The following is an 11,574-nucleotide window of genomic DNA, read 5'->3' as shown; positions in this document are numbered from 1 at the left end:
TAATCCCAGCTAGTCAGGAAGCTTAGATCTGGGGATTGTGGTTCAAAGCCAGTCCTGGCAGGAAAGTCCATGAGACTTTTTTTTTTTGGGTCCGGTCATGGGGCCTGAACTCTGGGCCTGGGCGCTGTCCCTCAGCTCTTCAGCTCAAGGCTAGTGCTCTACCACTTGAACCACAGCACCACTTCCAGCTTTTTTCTTTTTGCTTATGTGGTGCTGAGGAATCGAACCCAGGGCCTTGAGCATGCAAGGCAAGCGCTCTACCACTGAGCCACCTTCCTAGCCCTCCATGAGACTCTTGTCTTCAGAGAAAGCCAGAAGTGGTGCTGTGGCTCAAGTGATAGACCGCTAGTTGAGCAAAAAGAGACAGAGCCTAAGCCCTGAGTTCAAGCCCCAAGACGGACAAACACAAAAAAGAGTCTCACAGACTTTCCTGCCTAGGCTGGCTTCGAATTGTGATCCTCAGATACCAGCCTCTTGTCTTGTGTAGCTAGGGTTACAGCCATCAGCACCTGGTTGGAAATCTCTGTGTGTGTGTGTGTGTGTGTGTGTGTGTGTGTGTGTGTGTGTGTGTGTGTGTATTGGAGCTCAAACACACCAAGCCTCATAATCTCACTTAGCTTTTTTGCTCTACCACTTGAGCCATGCTTTCAGTTCTGTCCTTTTTGTTAGTTAACTGGGTGTGGGAGTCTTATGGATTTGTCTGCCAGAGCTGGCTTCTAATCCCCTAATCTCAACCTCCCAAGCATCTGGGATTACAAGCATGAGCCACCAGTACCTGGCACATTGGAAATCTCTTAATTCTATCATTTTAAACAACTGAAAGGGAATCAACATATATTTATTTATTCATTATTATGCCCATACAGGAGTTTGAACTCAGGACCTTGAGCTTGCCCAGCTGGAGCTCTACTACTTGAGCCATACTTCCAGTCTACCTTTTTGCTGGTTATTTTGGAAAGGAAGATTGGTGAACTTTGTTTTTTGGTTTTTGTTTTGTTTTTGGCCTGGCCTAGCTTGAACATTGATCCTCTAAATTTCAGTCTTCTATCATTAGGATTACCAGTTGGAAACATGTTTTAATCACCAGCTGGGTATTTGGCCCTGCCTTCATTTATTGAAGGTAAAACTCCTGGGGCTGGGTGTATTCAGATAGTAAAATGCTTGCCTAGTGTGAGCAAGGTCCTAGTTCCATCCCCAGCACTGAAAACCAAACCAAACCAAACCACCTCTCTTCCAAGCTCCTGAATTTTCAAAATGACTTCCTGAAGTAAGTACCTGCACAATCCTTGCTAGATAGATGAGAAGAGGATCCAGAGCAGAGCCCTATATCACACACTGTCCAAGCTCAGCCATAATTGAAAAGCCATTCTGTGAGCATCCAAAGTCCATGGCTCCCTCCGGGGCCGCGCCCCCTCCCCCCCCCCCCCCCCTTAGCCCAGAGGGAGGCTGTCTGGTGTAATGACTAACTGGTTAATTCTGCACACTCTGCACTTAGGGAAGCCACTGATCCTGGTACTTTTACTTCTCCAAGCCTCTGTCTCTGCTTCTTGGAAATCTCTGGGATTGATTTCTATGCCTGGCTATAGAGTTGTTGGGGGAATTTCAGATGAGTTTATGGCATAAGGCACTCAAATCATGCCTGATTTCCTAGGAGGAAATCAGCTTACTCAAGGGTTCCCAGCTCCATCTTCAAGCACTTTATTTATCTTCATTTCCCCCAAACCCCTCACACTCCCCATTGTAAACAATGCCCTTGTTTAAGTAAAGTTAGGAATATTGGAATAGCAAGTCATTTTTCTTGCCTTTCCTTTTTTTTTTTTGTCGGTCGTGGGGCTTGAACTCTGGGCCTGGGCACTGTCCCTCAGCTCTTCAGCTTAAGGCTAGTGCTCTACCACTTGAGCCACAGCACCACTTCTGGTTTTCTGGTGGTTTATTGGAGATAAAGAGTCTCATGGGCTTTTCTGCCCAGGCTTGCTTTGAACCTCAATCCTCAGATCTCAGCCTCCTGAGTAGCTAGGATTACAGGTGTGAGCCACCAGCGCCCTGCTTCATTTCCCCATTTCACTGAGAAACTGAGAGATAGCAGAGCCCACATTTGTAATCCTAGCTTCTCAGGAGGCTGCGATCTGATGATGAAAGTTTGAAGCCAGCCCCTAGAGGACAGTCCATGAAACTTTACCTCCAATTAACCACCAAAAAAGCCAGAAGTAGACCTGTGTGGCTCAAGAGAGCCAGCCTTGAGTGAAAAAGCTAAAGCACAGCTGGGTGCCGGTGGCTCACACCTGTAATCCTAGCTACTCAGGAGGCTGAGATCTGAGGATCATGATTCAAAGCCAGCCCAGGCAGGAAAGACTGTGAGACTCTTATCTCCAATAAAACCACTAGAAAACCAGAAGTGGTGCTGTGGCTCAAGAGGTAGAGCACTTGCCTTGAGCTGAAGAGCGCAGGGACAGCGCCCAGGCCCAGAGTTCAAGCCCCATGACCACCCCCCCAAAAAAGCTAAAGCACAGTGCCCAGGACCTGAGGTCAAGACCCACAAGAAAGGGAGGGGGGTGGGAGAAGAAAAGAAAAATAAAGAAAAGGAAAAAGAAACATTTTAGAGTGGAAGTAATTTGCCATGAAAGCTGTCTTGGTTCAGTTAGACCTTAATGCATACATATACAAAATACATTTATTCTTTTCCCCCTTTCTTTTCTTTTTTTCTTTTTAATGCTGGGATTGAACCCAAGGCCTTGTGTATGCCAAACTAGCTCCCTCCCACTTTACTACATCCCCAGGCCTGAGGAATCTGAAGCTGTGAATTGCACAGATTATCTGCCTTTAGGGCTGGCTTCTCAGTCTCCACCAGGGCCATTTCCCCCAAATCCTGGCATTTCAGAGTTTGGTATTTTGGAAAAGATACTATAAACTTAGTACCTTGAGGCCCAGGTGACACTGTCTGACAGGGGTCGAATCCTATCCTGTACAGTGATTTATTAAGGAACTTCAGAATCTCCATTTGGCCCAAGCCCAGGGCAGCTGCCCCTTAACCGGAGCTGGGACCACTACATACAGTAGGCCAGAGGTCTGGAGTGCCAATGGCCCCCCACCCTGGGTGCGGGGGCGGGGTGTGTGTGGGGGGGTGTAGAAGCGTGGGGCGGAAGCAGGGGCGGGGCTTCGCCAATCGGGGCGGGGACTCGCGAGTGCGGGGCGGAGCTTTCATTTGAAGGCTTTGACAGACAATAGGCGGGGCCTGGGATGCAGCAAATCAGATCGTGGGTCCCTGGGCGGGACTTCTGGAAATCGGAACTAGGATTTTGTTTGTTTGTTTGTTTTCTGGAGCTGGTGGGCCCGTCCAGAAGCCTGGAGGCTGGTTTAAGAGCTTGGCTGGGCCAGTGGGCAGGGCTCAAGGAAGCTGAAGTGACCAACTTTAAAAAAGGGCTCTGGGGAAATCTCTGAGGAGCCTAGCAGGCCGGTGGGCGGAGCTCTAAGAACCCCGCCCCAGGTTCTAAGGAGCAGTGGGCGTGGCTCTGGGCGCCTGTGGGCGTGGCTGTCAGACAGTGAAGTGACTGGAGAGCGGGGCGTGTGCTGGGGGCACCGCCCTCCTCTGCAGCCCCCTGCATCCATCACGGTGACCAGAGAGGGCGCTAGAGAGGACGGAGGTGTGGAGCGTAGAGTGGAAGCGGGCTTCCCCGCCCGGAAGTGGGCGTGGCACGCCGCGAGTCGGCGGCCTGTGGTTGGGTGCGGCGCGGCGCGGGGGCGGGGCTCGCGCACGGCGGCCGGGGCGGTGGCGGCTGTCCGCGCCCCTCCCCCGCGCCGCGCTCAGTGCCAGGCGGGAGGCGGCAGCGGTTGGAGGGTTTGCCGGGCTTTGCAGCTGGGACTTCGGCGGCGCCTCAGGCACCTCGGCCTGGTGAGGGGCGCGCGCTCGGCGGGGTTGCTCGGGAGCCGGGCGGGCGGAGAGGGCGGGCGGACCTGGTCCCTCAGCATGTGCCGGCGCCGGCTGACAGGAGCCGGCGGGGCGCGGGGCCGTGCGCGGCGGAGGGCGGAGGGCTGGGGCGCGCGCGCGCGGGGCGCCGATCCCGGGGGTGCGCTGCTGGAAGCTGGAGCCTGGGGGCCTTGGGGGCCACCCGTGTGTCCTGGGGAGCGCGAGGCGGGGTCCCCCGTGGGGAGGAGGGTGCCCTGGGGAGGACGTGGTGCGGGGGGGGTGGGAAGTGGTGGTGGTGGTGGTCCGCAGTCCTCGCTGCGGGATAGGGGAGCGGAAGGCAGCTCCAGGGAAGTCCTCCGGGGTCCGGGACCGGCCGCCGGGTTGGGTGAGGTCCTGGGTGGAGAGGGGCGGCTGCGAGGTTAGGGCGCGGAGCCCCGGGGGCGCCGGGCCTGGGGGCGGGGCTTGAGCCGCCCCGGGGAGCGGGAGAGGCCGCCGGGGCGGCTCACGTGGGGCCGGGGGGCGAGCTGGGCCCGGCCGGGGCGCGCGTCCCCTCCGGAGCCCCGGCGAGCGGGGTCGAGGGCCCCGGCAGGGCAGGGCACCGGGCCGGGCAGGCGGGGCGGGGCTCGCTTGGAGTAATTTGGGTGGGGGAGGCGAGGGAAGAGGGAGCCGGGAGGCTTGGAAGAGGAAGAACCCGGCTGCAGGCTCGCTGCAGAGCTGGGGCTGGGGGGTGGGGGGGGGGCGCTGGGGGCGTTCTGAGCGAACCGGGTGATTCAGAGACCTGCTTCCCCCCCATAGCCGGGCAGCTGGCTAGGGTCGCAGGAAAAAGGAGCGCGGTGCAGGTGGGGTTGGGCTGGAGATCTGCTGTGGAGAGGGTGGAGATGCAGGAAGCCAGGTCTCCCGCCTGTCCCCGACAGGGCTCGCGCACCGAGCTCTCCAATAATTGCCGTGTGTTGGGGGGAAGTGGCCGGCTGCGGGGGAGAGCCGAGAAGAAAGGGGCTTCCTCTTGGGAGGGAGGTGCTGGCCCTGCCGGCCTTTTTTGGGAGTGTTCAAAGGGTTTTGATTGCTGGAAAAGGAAATGTAAGCTTTACTGCCTCGTGGTTTAGTATCACATCCTATATTTGGCCTTAATGTAGGCTGTCCTTGTTTTGTGGTGTCTGAAGTGCTTGCTCTACACGTTGCAAATGTGGGTTTCTGAGTGAGAAGAAAATCACAAGTTGTTCATCTCTCCCAGGAGAGCAGCATGTAAAGGCTTTTCCCTTCCTATGCCATATTATAAAGGCTGGAATGTAGTATGCCTTTTATACGCTGGTGCTGGATGGTGAATGTATTTGCTTCTGGAAAATAGTTGTCACAAAATATTAGGCCCTCTGCCACAACCTTCCTACCTGGATTACATTGTAGAACAGTATTTATAGGGCTTCTCGTCACTCTGTAATAATGCAGCTCATTGTCCTTGTCTGGCAGAACTCTCTCCTGACATCAGGGCCTGCAAGAATAGACAGAAAAGTGATTTAAGTGTAAGCATTTCCTTTTTCTATAGTCTGGTTCAATGGTGAAGGCATGTAGGTATCTGTTTAATATTAATTCACTTTTGTATTTCCTCTTAAAACTGAAAAAAATGGGCAAAACCTACATGACCAGAAGAATTACTAGAAATAACACAGGTGCCTGTAGTTCGCGCCTATAATCCTAGCTACTCAAGAGGTTGAGATCAGAAGATCAATGTTTGAAGCCAACACAGGCAGACAAATCCAAGAGATTTATCCAGTTAACCAATAAACAGCTGGAACTGGAGAGAAGAGAGCCAGCCCAGGGTTGGGGAAACTGAGCTCCAGGCCCTTAGTTCAAGCTCCAGTACTGGTAACCCCTCCTCCCCCACAAAAAAGGAAAAAGAAGCATTTGTTTTTTTTTTTTTTACTGGGGAGGTATGTTTCCTACTCATAATGTTTGAGTAGGAGGCTTGATACTAAACATTGGGTCTGAGTGATTGCATAACTTAGTAGGAAAAAACTGAACTTTAAAGCAGAATTGTGTTGTATGGTAGGTCTGGAAGTCAGTGTCTTGTATGGATGGTGATGTGTGTACTGAGGATTAAGCAGAATTGGTGTAAAGGTCAAGTACACATCTTTTAGACAAATCTGAAGCTTGCATGATATATGTGTCTGTGTTTTGATTACTTGTGGATGGCATACTAAAACCTGAAATACATACACATGTATATGTATATCATATATATCATATATATGCTGGTCATGGGGTTGAACTCAGGGCCTGGACACTGTCCCTCAGCTTCTTTTGCTCAAGGCTAGCACTCTACCACTTGAGCCACAGTGCCACTTGTGGCTTTTTCTGGGTAGGTGAGTACTGGGGAATCGAACTCAGGGCTTCATGCATGCTAGGCAAGTACTCTACCACTAAGCCACATTCCCAGCCTATCCTTGAGCTTTTTAAAAGTTAGTACTCTACCACTGGAGCCACAGTTCCACTTTCAGCTTTTTGAGTGGATAATTGGAGATTAGAGTCTCATAGACATCTGACCAGGCTAACTTTAAAACCACAATCCTTAGAGCTCAGCCTCCTGAGTAGCTAGTTACAGGTGTGAGTTAAAGCCTAATACATTTAAATAGACAAATGCCAATCGAGTATTTCTCTATACAATATTGGATTTTCAGAGTTATTTGTTACTTTTGCCTGAAGATTGTGCAAATCAGTATTTATGTTCATTTATGTATATGGACAAGATTAGATTCAGGATGGGGGAAATAGTGTTTTTACACTTTTTTTTTTGGTTGTTGTTGTTTTTTATGGTAAGCCTGGGGCTTGGACTTAGGGAGGGCCAAGGCGCTTTCACGCTCCAGGCTAGCACTCTACTACTGGAGTCACGCCTCTGCTTCCAGCTTTTTGGTGGTTAGTTGGAAATAAGAGTTTCACCGACTTTCCTGCCTGGGCTGTCTTGGAACAACAGTCCTCTGATCTCAGCCTCCTGAGCTTACAGGTGAGAGCAGCCAGCACCCAGACACCCTTGGATTTTTTTTTTTTTTTGTCGGTCGTGGGGCTTGAACTCTGGGCCTGGGCGCTGTCCCTCAGCTCTTCAGCTCAAGGCGAGCGCTCTACCACTTGAGCTACAGCGCCACTTCCGGTTTTCTGGTGGTTTATTGGAGATAAGAGTCTCACGGTCTCTCCTGCCCGGGCTGGCTTTGAACCGCGATCCTCAGATCTCAGCCTCCTGAGTAGCTAGGATTACAGGCGTGAGCCACCAGTGCCCGGCTACACCCTTGGATTTTTTAATGTAAGTTTTATGTTTAACATATGTAATTTCTGGAATCCAGACTAGCCATGGGAAAAGTCAGATTAGTGTCTGTGAGATAGTGTTCAAAATGATATATGATCAGTTCTTAGTTATATTAAATAGGAATGTATAAGGTTCAATTTGTCATCATATTCATTTCTTAATATTTTGATTGGTCACAAAATGGTGGTTTAGACACAGATACGATTGCTGGGTGTGGTAGCACTTGCCTGTAATCTCAGCACACTGGAAGCAGAGGCAGAAAGATGTCAAGCCAGAAAGACTGTCTCAAAAACAAAAGAAATGCCAGGTGCCGGTGGCTCATATCTGTAATCCTAGCTACTTAGGAGGCTGAGATCTGAGGATTGAGGTTCAAAGCTAGCTCCGGCAGGAACGTTCGAGAGACTCTTATCTCCAATAAACCACCAGAAAACCAGAAGTGGCACTGTGGCTCAAAGTGGTAGAGCACTAGCCTTGAGCTGAAGAGCTGAGAGACAGCGTACAGGCCATAGTGCCACTTCTAGCTTTTTTCTTTTTGTTTATGTGGTGCTGAGGAATCAACCCAGGGCCTCATGCATGCAAGGCAAGCACTCTACCACTGAGCCACCTTCCCAGCCCATGGACTGTTTTATTTTTAACATCATTCAAAGGAGGAACAGAATAAAATTGGAGAGCTACTTTTATGTTTAAGATATAAACCCATGTAGCAAAATCTCTAGCTTGTTTTCCAGTGATGCTGTCCCTATTTTAGCCTATCTCCGAGTTACAAAAACTTATCTGGCACTTTTGCGTTTGTCTTTTTAAACGGAAGCTGGCTTTTCTGTATTAAAACACAGAATTCCGAATTCTTCATGAATATTTCAGCATGACCTAGTACCTAGAATGCTAAGTAATAGAATCTCTCTGGGTTTCATTGCCCTAGTTGAGTTCCTTTAAAACGAGTGAACAAGATTCTATCCACTTTGTATTATGATGGTGCATAATGGAATCTTTTTTTGTTATGATAGCTTTATTAAATTAAGTATCATTTTCTTGGATATATTAGGGTTTGAACTCAGAGTCTTTTGCTTGCTAGGAAGGCACTCTATTATTTGTCCCCTCCCCCCCAGGCGCTCTTTTTTTTTTTTGCCAGTCCTGGGGCTTGAACTCAGGGCCTGGGCACTGTCCCTGAGCCTCTTTTGCTCAAGGCTAACACTCTACCACTTGAGCCACAGTACCACTTCCAACCTTTTCTTTTTCTTTTTTTTTGCCAGTCATGGGGCCTGAGCTCTGGGCCTGGGCGCTGTCCCTCAGCTCTTCAGCTCAAGGCTAGCACTCTACCACTTGAGCTGCAGTGCCATTTCTGCTTTTTTCTGTTTATGTGGTGCTGAGGAATCGAACCCAGGGCCTCATGCATGCAAGGCAAGCACTCTACCACTGAGCCACCTTCCCAGCCCACTTCCAACTTTTTCTGTGTATGTGATACTGATGAATGGAACCCAGGCCTTCATCTATGCTAGACAAGCACTCCACCACTAAGCCACCTTCCCAGATACTCCCTTCCCCTCCCCCCCCAAAAAAAAGTCCTTTTTACTTTAGTTGTTTTTTAGATAAGTTGTTTTGCCTGGACTGGCCTGGACCATACTTCTATTGTATTTCCTATGTAGCTGGGATGACAGTTGTACACCATCAAGCCCAGCTTTTTATTGGTTGAGTTTGAGATGAGGTTCTTGTAAACCTCTTTCCTGGACTGGTCTCAAACTGTGATCCTCTGACCTCTGAGTAGCTAGGATTATAGGGATAAGCCACTCTACCTAGCTACAGTTCACTCATTTATAAGTGCACAGTTGAGGGGTTTTTAGTGTATTCACCGAGTTGGATAGCCATTAACCACTGCAGTTTTACAACATTTTCATCACTGCAGAAACCCACTACCCATTAGAAAGCAGGCAGTCTCCCTTCACTACTCTTCTCCCTCTCCAGTCCTTGTAACCCCACAGTTATCATCTCAGTGGGTTGCCTGTGTCACATGTCATGTAAATAGAATCATTATGTAGGCTTTTGTGTCTAGCTCGTTCATTTAGCATGTTTTTAAGATTTATGTAATCTCTCCCTTTGCTCTTGGTGGGACTAGAGTGTGAATTCAGGGTCTTGCACCTTGCTAGACAGGTGCTGTATTACTTTAGCCATGTACCCAGCCCCTTTTTTGCGTGTGTGTGTTGATCATGAGACCTGAACTCTGGGCCTGGACGCTGTCCCTCAGCTCTTCAGCTCAAGGCTAGCACTCTACCACTTGGGCCACAGCATCACTTCTGGCCTTTTCTGCTTATGTGGTGCTGAGGTATGGAACCCAGGGCCTCAGGCATGCAAGGCAAGCACTCTACCATTGAGCCACCTTCCCAGCCACGCACCTAGCCCTTTTGCTCTAGCTTTGTGCTCATGATCCTCCTACCTGTGCCTCTCGAGTAGCTGGGCTGACAGACCTGCATAACCACATCTGAATTGTTGAGGTGCAGTATTTCTAATCCTCCCCAGGCTGGCCTTCAACCAGAATCCTCCTTGTGTCTGCCTCCAAGTAGCTGGGGCTTCAACTTTGTGTGTGTATGATAACGAGGTTTGCACTTAGGGCCTTCTGCTTGCTAGGCAGTTAGATAGGCATGCTGCCACTTGAGCCGCAACCCCAGTCCGTGGTTATGTTTTAATTGTTGTGTTATTTTTCTGTTTTAGATACAAATGCTTTTTTCAGATAAGTGATCTACAATGATTTTCTCCCATTTTTGAGTTGCCTTTTGACTTTCTTGATCCCTTGCACTGAAACACAAAAACTTGTTATTTTATTTTATTGCCTTTCCTGGCACTTGAACTCTGGTCTGGACACTGTCCTTAAGCTTCTTTTTGCTCAAAACTAGTGCTCTACCACTTGACCTACAATGCCACTTCCTGCTTTTTCTGAGTAGTTTATTGGAGATGAGCGTCTCATGGACTTTCCTGCTTGGGCTGGCTTCAAACTGTGATCCTCAGATCTCAGCCTCCTGAGTAGCTAGGGTTACAGGTGTGAGCCACCAGTGCTTGTCAACAGTTTAAATTTGGATGATACCCAATTTATAATAGACTTACAAGTCCTCACATGACATCATCATCAGTCATTGATGGTCTGTAAATTAGAAGCCAGGGGTGAAAGGGCTTGGGAAAGATTTGAACTAGTTCATTTTCACGTGTGCTTTGATGCAAAGGGTTCATCAGGGACCATGTCCTTTGTTCCCGTCCTCTAGCTGCCCCCCATTGCATTCTAGCTGTGTGTGGATCACACACACGTTTCTGATGTGGGCCTGCTCATTGTTTCCTTCCAGTCTTCCTCCCCAGTGCCACTCCCTGAACCGTCCTATCTCTAGTCTTGTGATGCACTCATTACTCACTGGCCCCCTTTTACTTTCCAAATCCCGTGAGACCTGTGGGCAAGTGGGTGTGACGTTCCCTCCCTACACACCGCCTCTTCCGCAAAGGCAGGTGCCGGCATGCACAAGCAGGCGGTGCCTCTGTCCTGGTGTAGCACACGGCCATTGCTCCTGAGTGCTGAGGAGCCCAGCCTGGATGATTTGAGCTTGCAGTGTGGCGGCTCTTCCCAGAGAGCAGCGTAGGCAAGAGATTTCCACAGAGGGAAGGCGCACTGCCATCGCTGCTCCCACTTGTCTACCACTGCCTATTGGGATTTGCTGGGAGAAGCGTGCATTATTGAGCTTAACTGGGGTCAGAGGGTTTGTCTGATTATTAACATCCTTATATTTAGGTTAAACTAACCTGATTTGAGTCCGTAATCTTTAGCTATACTTAGTCTCCTAGTCTTTATAAATGTATTCAATATATTTTATGGTAGATGTCAGGGGCTCATGCCTGTAGTCCTTACTGCTCACAAGGCTGAGAACTGAGGATCATGGTTCAAGGCCAGACCAAGCAGAAAGTCTATGAGACGCTTATCTCCAATTAACCACCTAAAAAGCTGAACCTGGAGCTGTGGTTCAAGTAATAGATAATTAACTTTTGAAAAGTTCAAGGACAGAACTCAGGCCCTGAGTTCAAGCCCCAGGACCATAAAGAAAGTTTCTTTTTTTTTTTTCCCCCCTCATGTAGTGTTTGAGTTTAAGTCCAGTATCAACACATACATACAGCTGTATAGGCCTTTACAGCTAGGCTGATCTGGGTTTCGCTCTTGGCCGTGCCAGAGCCTCAGTTTCCTCCTTGGTAGTAGAGAGATGCCTGTTGGCTACCTTCCAGGGTTCTTGCCAACAGTTAGTGGAGGAAGGGACGAGAAAGTTGTGATACAGAGTAGACTCCAGCTGTTAGTGAACAACTGTGGAGAAGGAAATGGAGGAAGTCTGATACGTTGTACTTGTGATGTTAGGCT

The 11,574-nt window shown here is 49.5% G+C and overlaps 1 protein-coding gene across 1 annotated transcript in view; it reads left to right on the top strand.

Annotated features, from left to right (window-relative positions):
• Positions 1–3,780: 3,780 nt before the first annotated feature.
• Coro1c (coronin 1C) overlaps positions 3,781–11,574 on the top strand; it is a 73,471-nt gene continuing 65,677 nt past the window's right edge. The window contains exon 1 of the mRNA XM_042673402.1: positions 3,781–3,889. The gene's annotated coding sequence lies outside the window, so the exon portion shown is untranslated. The remainder of the gene's footprint in view (positions 3,890–11,574) is intronic.

This window comes from Dipodomys spectabilis, unplaced genomic scaffold, assembly GCF_019054845.1.
Source record: "Dipodomys spectabilis isolate Male_0828 unplaced genomic scaffold, ASM1905484v1 ptg000826l, whole genome shotgun sequence".
Taxonomy (NCBI): domain Eukaryota; kingdom Metazoa; phylum Chordata; class Mammalia; order Rodentia; family Heteromyidae; genus Dipodomys; species Dipodomys spectabilis.
This window is presented reverse-complemented; position numbering and strand designations above follow the sequence as displayed.